This window comes from Strongylocentrotus purpuratus, unplaced genomic scaffold, assembly GCF_000002235.5.
Source record: "Strongylocentrotus purpuratus isolate Spur 01 unplaced genomic scaffold, Spur_5.0 spur5_scaffold_18, whole genome shotgun sequence".
NCBI lineage: Eukaryota > Metazoa > Echinodermata > Echinoidea > Camarodonta > Strongylocentrotidae > Strongylocentrotus > Strongylocentrotus purpuratus.
In genome coordinates this window covers 25841428-25851504 of record NW_022145603.1, presented here as the reverse complement: position 1 = coordinate 25851504, position 10077 = coordinate 25841428, and the positions used below count along the sequence as shown (strand labels likewise).

General features: G+C 36.4%; 1 long non-coding RNA gene across 3 annotated transcripts; it reads left to right on the top strand.

The window, feature by feature from the left end:
* The first annotated feature begins 7406 nt into the window (after positions 1–7406).
* Positions 7407–9975, top strand: LOC115925534. Of its 3 annotated transcripts, none has more exons than XR_004064770.1 (4): positions 7407–7529; positions 7846–8155; positions 8470–8756; positions 9689–9975. It is a non-coding gene; the product is annotated as an uncharacterized LOC115925534 (long non-coding RNA). The 3 variants fall into 3 exon arrangements; XR_004064772.1 differs by having other exon boundaries at positions 7512–7529; positions 7945–8155; XR_004064771.1 differs by having other exon boundaries at positions 7512–7529; positions 7859–8155.
* The last annotated feature ends 102 nt before the right edge of the window (positions 9976–10077 follow it).

Here is a 10077-nt window from a genome sequence, read left to right as displayed (position 1 = left end):
TTGATGAAGTTCAAATATTGGATGAGAGTGTTTCCCCACAAAAGATGATTGATAACCCAAATGTATTTCTCTTCCCTGAAGAAGCAAATGAAACAATCATTCATGATGTACATTATAACGGTCAGCACCCACAAAAGATGATTGATAACCCAAATGTATTTCTCTTCCCTGAAGAAGCAAATGAAACAATCATTCATGATGTACATTATAACGGTCAGGAATTGAAACTGAAGAGTGTGACAATTGGCTTAACCAAATTAAAAGAATCCCAGCTAAATAATAGTTGTCTTCTGAACGGAAATGACTCTATAAATACAGAATATGAAAATGAACAAAAAGGAGATTCCAAAAATTGTACTAAATCCGGGAATGACTCTGATAGATTAAATTTAGTGAACAAAGTTCAGAATTCCAACTCTATCTTAAGCAGAAAACGAAAATGGAGTAACCTCGAAAGCGATGCAAACGTTGATGTCGACCTTGGCAAGGAAATTCGAAAAACCAAATTGCTAAAAATGAATGAGAACGACAGCTTAAGAATTGATGCAAGCGAATGTGCTGATAGTCATGATGAATTAATAGTAATTGGAGAAGTTCATGTTAGAAATGTAGACCATGGAAAGAAAAAACGTAAAAATAGACAAAGTTCTAATCAAAAAAGGAAGCGCATGAGACAGCAAATGAGAGAAAAACGAGCCCTGGCCAAAGATGAAATCATTAAGAAAAAGGAAAAGTGTATTCACAATGCGCAAATGAAAAAAATTAAAATGAAAAATAAATATCAAAATGATTTAACCTACAAAATAGAAAAAATAAATGAAGTAAAAAAAAGGCAAAAAGAAATGTATGAAGAGGATTCAAATTTCAGGAACATACAGCTAAATATGATGAAAACCAAATATCATTTTGATTCACGTTATAAAAAGAAAATTTTGTATGGAAATAAACAAAAATATTTGAGAAATGAAGGATTCAAAGAAAATGTTAAAACAGCTATGAGGATTAAAATGAAAAATAGATATTGGAACGATGAACTATTTAAACGAATGCACAAGAGTAGAATAAGAAGTAAATACCAGCATGATGAACTATTTAAACGAATGCATAAAGCAAATAAGAAGTAAATTTGAACAACAAACATTTTAAGAAAAACAACAAGATATCATGAAAAAACGAATAAAGAAATACCGCAATGATGAAAATTTAAGAAAAACAACAAGATATCATGAAAAAAACGAATAAAGGAATTATATAGCAACGATGAAAATTTTAAGAAAAAACAACAAGATATCATGAAAAAAACGAATAAAGGAATTATATCTCAACGATGAAAATTTTAAGAAAAAACAACAAGATATCATGAAAAAACGAATAAAGGAATTATATCGCAACAATGAAAATTTTAAGAAAAAACAACAAGATATCATGAAAAAACGAATAAAGGAATTATATCGCAACGATGAAAATTTTAGGGAAAAACAACAAGATATCATGAAAAAACAAATGCAGAAATTATATCGCAACGATCAACAATTTAAACATACAAAAAAGGCAAATATGAAAACATTGTCCAAAATTAGATATAAAGGCAACGAATTTAAGGAAAAGAAATTGATGAGCTTAAAAATTAAATATAAAAAGAATTGAAAAATATAGGCAAAATGTAATAAAACAAAATCGAAAAAGGTCTGTACTTCGAACAGTAAAATTGTCCGAGTTTGATATTGTACTTGAAGAATTTAGAAAGATAATTTCTCATGGCCCAGAATATGTGTGCTGTGTATGCTTAAAACTTCTCTTTGACAACCAAGTATTGAAATGTAAAAGAGTAATTATAAAATTCAGACATGCATAAGTGAAGAATATTTGCATGTTTGCAATTCAGAATGCCGGTCAAAATGTTTAATAGGCCAGTCAGCCAGATCGTCACTATGGATATGCTTCACCTGTCATAGAAAATTGCAAGCTGGAAAAGTACCTGCAGAAGCAAATATGAACAATTTACAACTACATGAAGTTCCAAAAGAACTTGCCAATCTGAACAATTTAGAACAGCATTTGATTGCATTGAATATCCTTTCATGAGTTAATGGCCTTGCCTAAAGGTGGTCAAAATGGAGTCCATGGCCCAGTCGTGTGCGTGCCTTCAAACACTTATGAAACAGTAGATATGTTGCCAAGACCACAGACTGAAGATCAATTGATCCGTGTTAAACTCAAACGAAAATTGTCGTACAAAAGCTATTATGAGTACAAATTTGTAGATAAATCTAACTTGCTTAATGCTCTGCAGTATTTAAAAGCAAATAATAAGTGGTATTTTGATGTTACAGTAAATGATAAATGGGAAAACTCACTTGAACGAAATGAAAAAGATAATGAAAAGGAAGAAGCAGTGGAAATCGGTGGTAAAGCTCGTTTAGCAAAATATTGGAAGGAAATGGAAGAACAAATTGATTACATTTTGTCCAAAGACAAAAATACTAATGAAAACATGCAAGACAACAGTAAAACTACACAAAAAAATAAATGACAAGGACACTGAAGACGATATGGAAGAACGATTACGCGGTATTCAGTTAGACTCGTGTCTCCAGCCAGTAGATATTGGACAGGAAATATTAGATCAGTATTTTGAAGACATAATATGTTGTGCTCCTTGTGAAGGAAGAAGCCCTGTATCAATTCTACAAGATGAAAGCAATGAGGCCAAATGTTTCCCAGTATTATTTCCTAAAGGTCAACCAACATTCCATGATAGAAGAGATGAAAAAATAACATTAGGACGTTATCTCCATAACCGACTGATGCACGTGGACAACAGATTTGCTCAGAATACAGATTACATCTTTTATGCACAATATATTTATGAAATTCAACAGGTTATATCACAAGTTTCTATCGCTTTAAGGCAAAGTCCAAACAAAAAAGATGATTCGTCTTCAATAACTGCCTCAGATTTGAAAGATGCAGAGAAAGTTAAAAAAAATACTAAAATCAGACAAGGGCTATAAATTTTTAAAGCAAATTCGTGGAACACCTCCATTCTGGCAAAAGACACAAAAAGATGTTCTCGCAATGGTACGACAGCTTGGAAAGCCGACATGGTTTGCTTCTTTCTCATCTGCCGATATGAGATGGCCAGAATTAATGAATACATTGCTTAGACAAAAAGGAGACACCAGGGAATCGAGTGAATTAGACTATACAGAAAAATGTAATCTTTTAAGATCAAATCCAGTAACAGTTGCCAGAATGTTTGATAAAAGATTTCACACTTTTATGAAGAGAGTTATTTTATCTCCCGCTGCACCGATTGGTAAAGTAGTTGATTCATTTTGGAGAGTAGAGTATCAAGCCCGTGGTTCCCCTCACATTCATGCCTTGTTCTGGGTTCAAAATGCTCCACAGTTGGGTATCGATAAAGATGATGATGTCGTACAATTCGTAGATAAATACATTTCTTGCCAGAAACCGGATGAAAAGGAAGATCAAGAACTACATGAAATAGTGAGCAAGGTCCAACAACACAGTAAGAAACATTCTAAATCTTGCACAAAAACGGGAAAAGCGTGTAGATTTAATTTCCCAAGACCACCATCTGAAAAAACATTCATTGTAACACCTGTTGAAGAGATTCCAGCTAAAGATTGTGGGAAAGTGCAAAATAAGGGAAAGGACAATGATCAAATTAAAGCTTCTAAAAAGATTAAAGATGATGCAGAGAAATTGTTGAAGTCAGTTAAAGATGCATTATCCAATGGAATCGAGTACAACAGTGTAAACCATCTCTTTGAAAAGCTTGGCATTACACAAAATCAATTTGAGAATGCACATAATGAATTAGCATCACAACAAAGTATAATCATCAAAAGAGAAATACAAGATGTATGGGTAAATCAGTTTAATCCAAGTCTACTAAGAAGCTGGAATGCCAACATGGATTTGCAGTTTGTAACAAATGTATTTGCATGCGTGGCTTATATTGTATCCTACATGTCAAAAGCTGAACGAGAAATCGGAATGCTATTGAGTCATACACTATCAGAAATGAAAGAGGGAAATGAAAACGCAAAGGAAAGCATGAAAAAACTTGGCCAGGTGTACATGCAAAATCGTGAAGTGTCTGCTCAAGAAAGCGTCTATCGTGTTTGCAGTCTCAGATTGAAAGAATGTTCTAGGAAAGTGGAATTCATTCCTGTTGGACCCGACCCTGTCAGAATGAGTTTACCATTAAGCGTTATAAAAAGCAGACCAGATAACGATAATGATGATGATGAGAATGTTTGGATGCCTAGCAAGCTCGACAGATACAAAGCTCGACCTAGAAACGCAGAATTCAGTGATATGTGTCTTGCAACGTTTTGTTCTCAGTATAGAATCTTAACTGCATCCCAAAAGCCAAGTACAAGAAGTAAAAATGTCTTTAAATTAGATAACGATCTGGGGTATATTCAGAAGCGTACTCGTACGGGAGATGCAGTTGTAAGATATCCCCGATTCTCACCCATTATCTCACCCGAAAAATATTATTTGAGCATTTTGCAACTCTTTCTGCCATATTTTGAAGATGGACAATTAAAGCCCCCAACATTTGAAACACATGAAGAGTTCTACGAGACAGGTTCTGTGAAAATATGTGGACGTGAATTGGAGAAAGTCTGGTCAATTGTCTGTACTAACCGAAAGAAGTTTGAAATGAACGCCGATGCAATTGATCATGCACAGGAGCATCTTGACAAATTTGGTCCACACGAAGATGCATGGGGTCTTTTATGTCCGGAAAAGGAAGTAGAGCGACTTGAACATCCCAAAGAAAATGTAGATGTCGAAGATTGTGATGGAGATCTTGATATCCAGATTTAAAGAATGAACCGAAAAAAGATGACTATAGCATCGAACTACGTTCGGTAAAAATTTCCAAACAAGATGGACATTCTTTGATGAGGTCTTTGAATGAGAAGCAACAGAGTGTTTTTTACAAAATACGACAGTGGTGTTTAGATAGAGTAAATGGAAAATCGGTCGAACCGTTTCATATGTTTCTAACTGGAGGTGCTGGCACTGGAAAGAGTCATTTGATCAAATGTCTTTACTATGAAGCAACACGTATACTAGCCCGAATGTTGCCACATCCTGATGATGTCTCAGTATTGAAAATGGCTCCAACCGGAGTAGCTGCATACAATATCAATGGCCATACTATACATAGTATTCTTTCTATTCCAATCAATGCACAAGTACTGTATCAACCGCTGAGTGATGAGAAAATAAGTGTCCTTCGAAATAAGCTGGCTGAATTGCAAATTTTAATCATAGATGAAGTATCAATGGTAGATCAAAAGATGATGTCTTACATTCACGGCCGCCTACGACAAATAAAACAATCACGAGATCAAACTGCTTTTGCTGGTGTTTCAGTTATTGCTGTGGGAGACATGTATCAGTTACCTCCAGTCTTAGGAACTCCTTTATATAAAGACACACTCAATGGTGCATTGTGGAATGCTAATTTCAAGAAAGTAGAACTTGAAGACATTATGAGACAAAAAGACGATACCCAATTCGCTTTTCTCTTAAATAGATTACGTGTAAAACAAGGGGAAGAGATTCTCTGTGATGAAGACCTAGCAATGCTCAAGTCCTGCGAGACTGGTGAAGAATGTGAAAATGCTCTGCATATCTATGCATGTAACAATGAAGTAGATGCTTGGAACAAGAAATTATTGCATAAAAATGTGGAGATGTGATATGCGTAAAAGCACAAGACATGGACAAAGATGTTAAAAAAGGAAATCAAATACGGGAAAAACCTTATACAAAGAAGAAAACCCAGTTGCCTCCTTATCTGTGGATTGCAGTTAATGCTAGAGTGATGCTGCTCAAAAACATTGATGTTAGTAAAGGCCTGACAAATGGATGTTTCGGAAATGTAACAGAAATAATAACGGATCATACAAATTTGAATCCAGTTTGCATCAAAGTTAATTTTGAGAAGGCCGATATTGGTATTCATTCAATCGAAATGTCTCAAGAATCCATTGGTAAGAAATATGTGAGAAAACAATTTCCACTTAAGCTTGCTTATGCTTGCACAATTCATAAAGTACAAGGTTCGACATTAGACAAAGCTGTTGTATCATTAAAAAATGTATTTCAATCTGGACAGGCATATGTTGGGCTTAGTCGCGTTACTTCGTTATCTGGACTTGTGATAGAACATTTCGATCCTAAACGTATATATTGTAATCCAGAAATTAAAGAACGCATTGAGATTATGAAGCCGTTTATCGAGAATGAAACTTCTGAAGATATTCACGATTATAACTTTTCTTTGGTAATGCAAAATGTACAAGGATTAAAACAGCATTTTATCGATTTCAAATCCCAGTGCCAATTTGTGAATGTAGATTGTATTTGCTTGACCGAAACATGGATTAATGATGATGATCTCTGTGACGTTATTTTAGAGATAACTTTCGATTTTATCATCAGCCACGACATCTTTCATACTGTAATTCTGGAGTTGGAAATGTACTCAAAGAACAATCGCACGGAGGTGTTGCAATGTATATCAAGAATACATATTCAAGTAGATTAGACATATCTGTCGACAACTTAGAGTTATTGCAATTCTTGTCACCAAACCAGTTTCTGTTGTGATTTCAGTTGTTTATCGACCTCCATCATATAGTATCAAATCATTCTGTGAATCATTAGACAATTTGCTAGATGCATTACACAAAAGAAGCATTAGGTGTATTGTGATGGGAGATTTTAATGAGGATTTGTTTAAAGGTTCTTCACAGGTAAACAAGCTGATGTGTAATAAAGGTTACAAACAGCATGTTGTTAATGGTACTACTGAGAAGGGGACATTGATAGATCATGTGTACAGCAAGGGACTAGATTTATTGGAAACAGAGGTCATCCCTACATATTATAGTTACCATGAAGCTGTTAAGATTGCATTTTGATATTATTGTAAGGCCAAATAAAAAAATAAAACATGTTTAGCGTCCTGTTTTTTGAAAAAAAAGGAAGGAGGCCCTTTACACCTGGAGTAATTTGGCAATTCTATGACATATCTTTTTGCTTTGAAAATGTTACATTGGGGTTGCATAGACAGAATACTTTTTATGTCAAATGCGTTCATTAATAAGGTTAACACTTTTAAAAAAGAAAAATTCAGTGCTGTTCATATTCCTAATCTTCAAATGATTTTTTTTATTTCACTTCAGATAACTGCTTCAGATGACTGCAAAGCGCAACGTTGCAAAGCTCATTTCTACAACCCTAGTCATCAATGACAGTGCACCACCATATCCCTTTGCTCACCAGTTGAAACAAACTACCGCCCTCGAGTCAGAAGGCTGTCCTCATCATCCAAACACACAGCCAACATCACCCAAGGACTTCAGCCCTCCGGTGATACCTGGTTCAGCAAAGACTAGGCCTTGGGGAGTGTTTACGGCTCTGTCATCATAACAGCATTGTGGCAGAAGTATGGAAACACCAGCATATACAGGGTAAGGAAAGATTGCCAAACTAAAATGTTTGAAAAAGCCTAACCCTACTGTACTGAGTTATTTCAAGCTCCTCCGGATAGATGGTTGACCTCGGCCACTACACTGTTGATTCCCACAAAATTGGCACACCTGGAGTAAATTGGCAATTCTATGACATATCTTTTTGCTTTGAAAATGTTACATTGGGGTTGCATAGACAGAACACTTTTTATGTCAAATGCGTTCATTAATAAGGTTAACACTTTTAAGAAAGAAAAATTGAGTACTGTTCATATTCCTAATCTTCAAATGATTTTTTTAAATTTCACTTCTTGAGATAACTTCTTCAGATGACTGCAAAGCGCAACATTGCAAAGCTCACTTCTACAACCCTAGTCACCAATGACCGTGCACCACCATACCCCTTGCTCACCAGTTCAAACAAACTACCGCCCTCGAGTCAGAAGGCTGTCCTCATCGTCCAACACACAGCGGTAAACATCACCCCAGGACTTCAGCCCTCCGGTGATACCTGGTTCAGCGAAGACTAGGCCTTGGGGAGTGTTTACGGCTTTGTCACCAAAACAGCATTGTGGCAGAAGTATGGAACACCAGCATATACATGTATGTATCGGGACCTTTACAGGGTAAGGAAAGATTGCCAAACTAAAATGTTTGAAAAAGCCTAACCCTACTGTACAGAGTTATTTCAAGCTCCTCCTGATAGATGGCTGACCTCGGCCACTACACTAGTGATTCCCACAAAATTGGCACACCTGGAGTAAATTGGCAATTCTATGACATATCTTTTTGCTTTGAAAATGTTACATTGGGGTTGCATAGACAGAATACTTTTTATGTCAAATGCGTTCATTAATAATGTGAACACTTTTAAAAAAGAAAAATTTAGTACTGTTTATATTCCTAATCTTCAAATGATTTTTTTATTTCACTTCTTGAGATAACTTCTTCAGATGACTGCAAAGCGCAACGTTGCAAAGCTCATTTCTACAACCCTAGTCACCAATGACAGTGCACCACCATACCCTTTGCTCACCAGTTCAAACAAACTACCGCCCTCGAGTCAGAAGGCTGTCCTCATCGTCCAACACACAGCGGTAACATCACCCCAGGACTTCAGCCCTCCGGTGATACCTGGTTCAGCGAAGACTATGCCTTGGGGAGTGTTTACGGCTCTGTCACCAAAACAGCATTGTGGCAGAAGTATGGAACACCAGCATATACAGGGTAAGGAAAGATTGACAAACTAAAATGTTTGAAAAAGCCTAACCCTACTGTACAGAGTTATTTCAAGCTCCTCCTGATAGATGGCTGACCTCGGCCACTACACTGTTGATTCCCACAAAATTGGCACACCTGGAGTAAATGGCAATTCTATGACATATCTTTTTGCTTTGAAAATGTTACATTAGGGTTGCATAGACAGAATACTTTTTATGTCAAATGCGTTCATTAATAAGGTGAACACTTTTAAAAAAGAAAAATTGAGTACTGTTCATATTCCTAATCTTCAAATGATTTTTTTATTTCACTCTTGAGATAACTTCTTCAGATGACTGCAAAGCGCAACGTTGCCAAAGCTCACTTCTACAACCCTAGTCACCAATGACAGTGCACCACCATACCCCTTTGTCACCAGTTGAAACAAACTACCGCCCTCGAGTCAGAAGGCTGTCCTCATCGTCCAACACACAGCGGTAACATCACCAGGACTTCAGCCCTCCGGTGATACCTGGTTCAGCAAAGACTAGGCCTTGGGGAGTGTTTACGGCTCTGTCACCAAAACAGCATTGTGCAGAAGTATGGAACACAGCATAACATGTAATGTATCAGGACCTTCACAGGGTAAGGAAAGATTGCCAAACTAAAATGTTTGAAAAAGCCTAACCCTACTGTACAGAGTTATTTCAAGCTCCTCCTGATAGATGGCTGACCTCGGCCACTACACTATTGATTCCCACAAAATTGGCACACCTGGAGTAAATTGACAATTCTATGACATATCTTTTTGCTTTGAAAATGTTACATTGGTGTTGCATAGACAGAATACTTTTTATGTCAAATGCGTTTATTAATAATGAAACACTTTTAAAAAAAGAAAAATTCAGTACTGTTCATATTCCTAATCTTCAAATGATTTTTTTATTTCACTTCTTCAGATAACTTCTTCAGATGACTGCAAAGCGCAACATTGCAAAGCTCATTTCTACAACCCTAGTCACCAATGACAGTGCACCACCATATCCCTTTGCTCACCAGTTCAAACAAACTACCGCCCTCGAGTCAGAAGGCTGTCCTCATCATCCAACACACAGCGGTAACATCACCCAAGGACTTCAGCCTCCGGTGATACCTGGTTCAGCAAAGACTAGGCTTGGGGAGTGTTTACGGCTCTGTCATCATAACAGCATTATGGCAGAAGTATGGAACACCAGCATATACAGGGTAAAGGAAAGATTGCCAAACTAAAATGTTTGAAAAAGCCTAACCTACTGTACTGGTTATTCAAGCTCCTCCGGATAGATGGTTGACCTCGGCCACTACACTG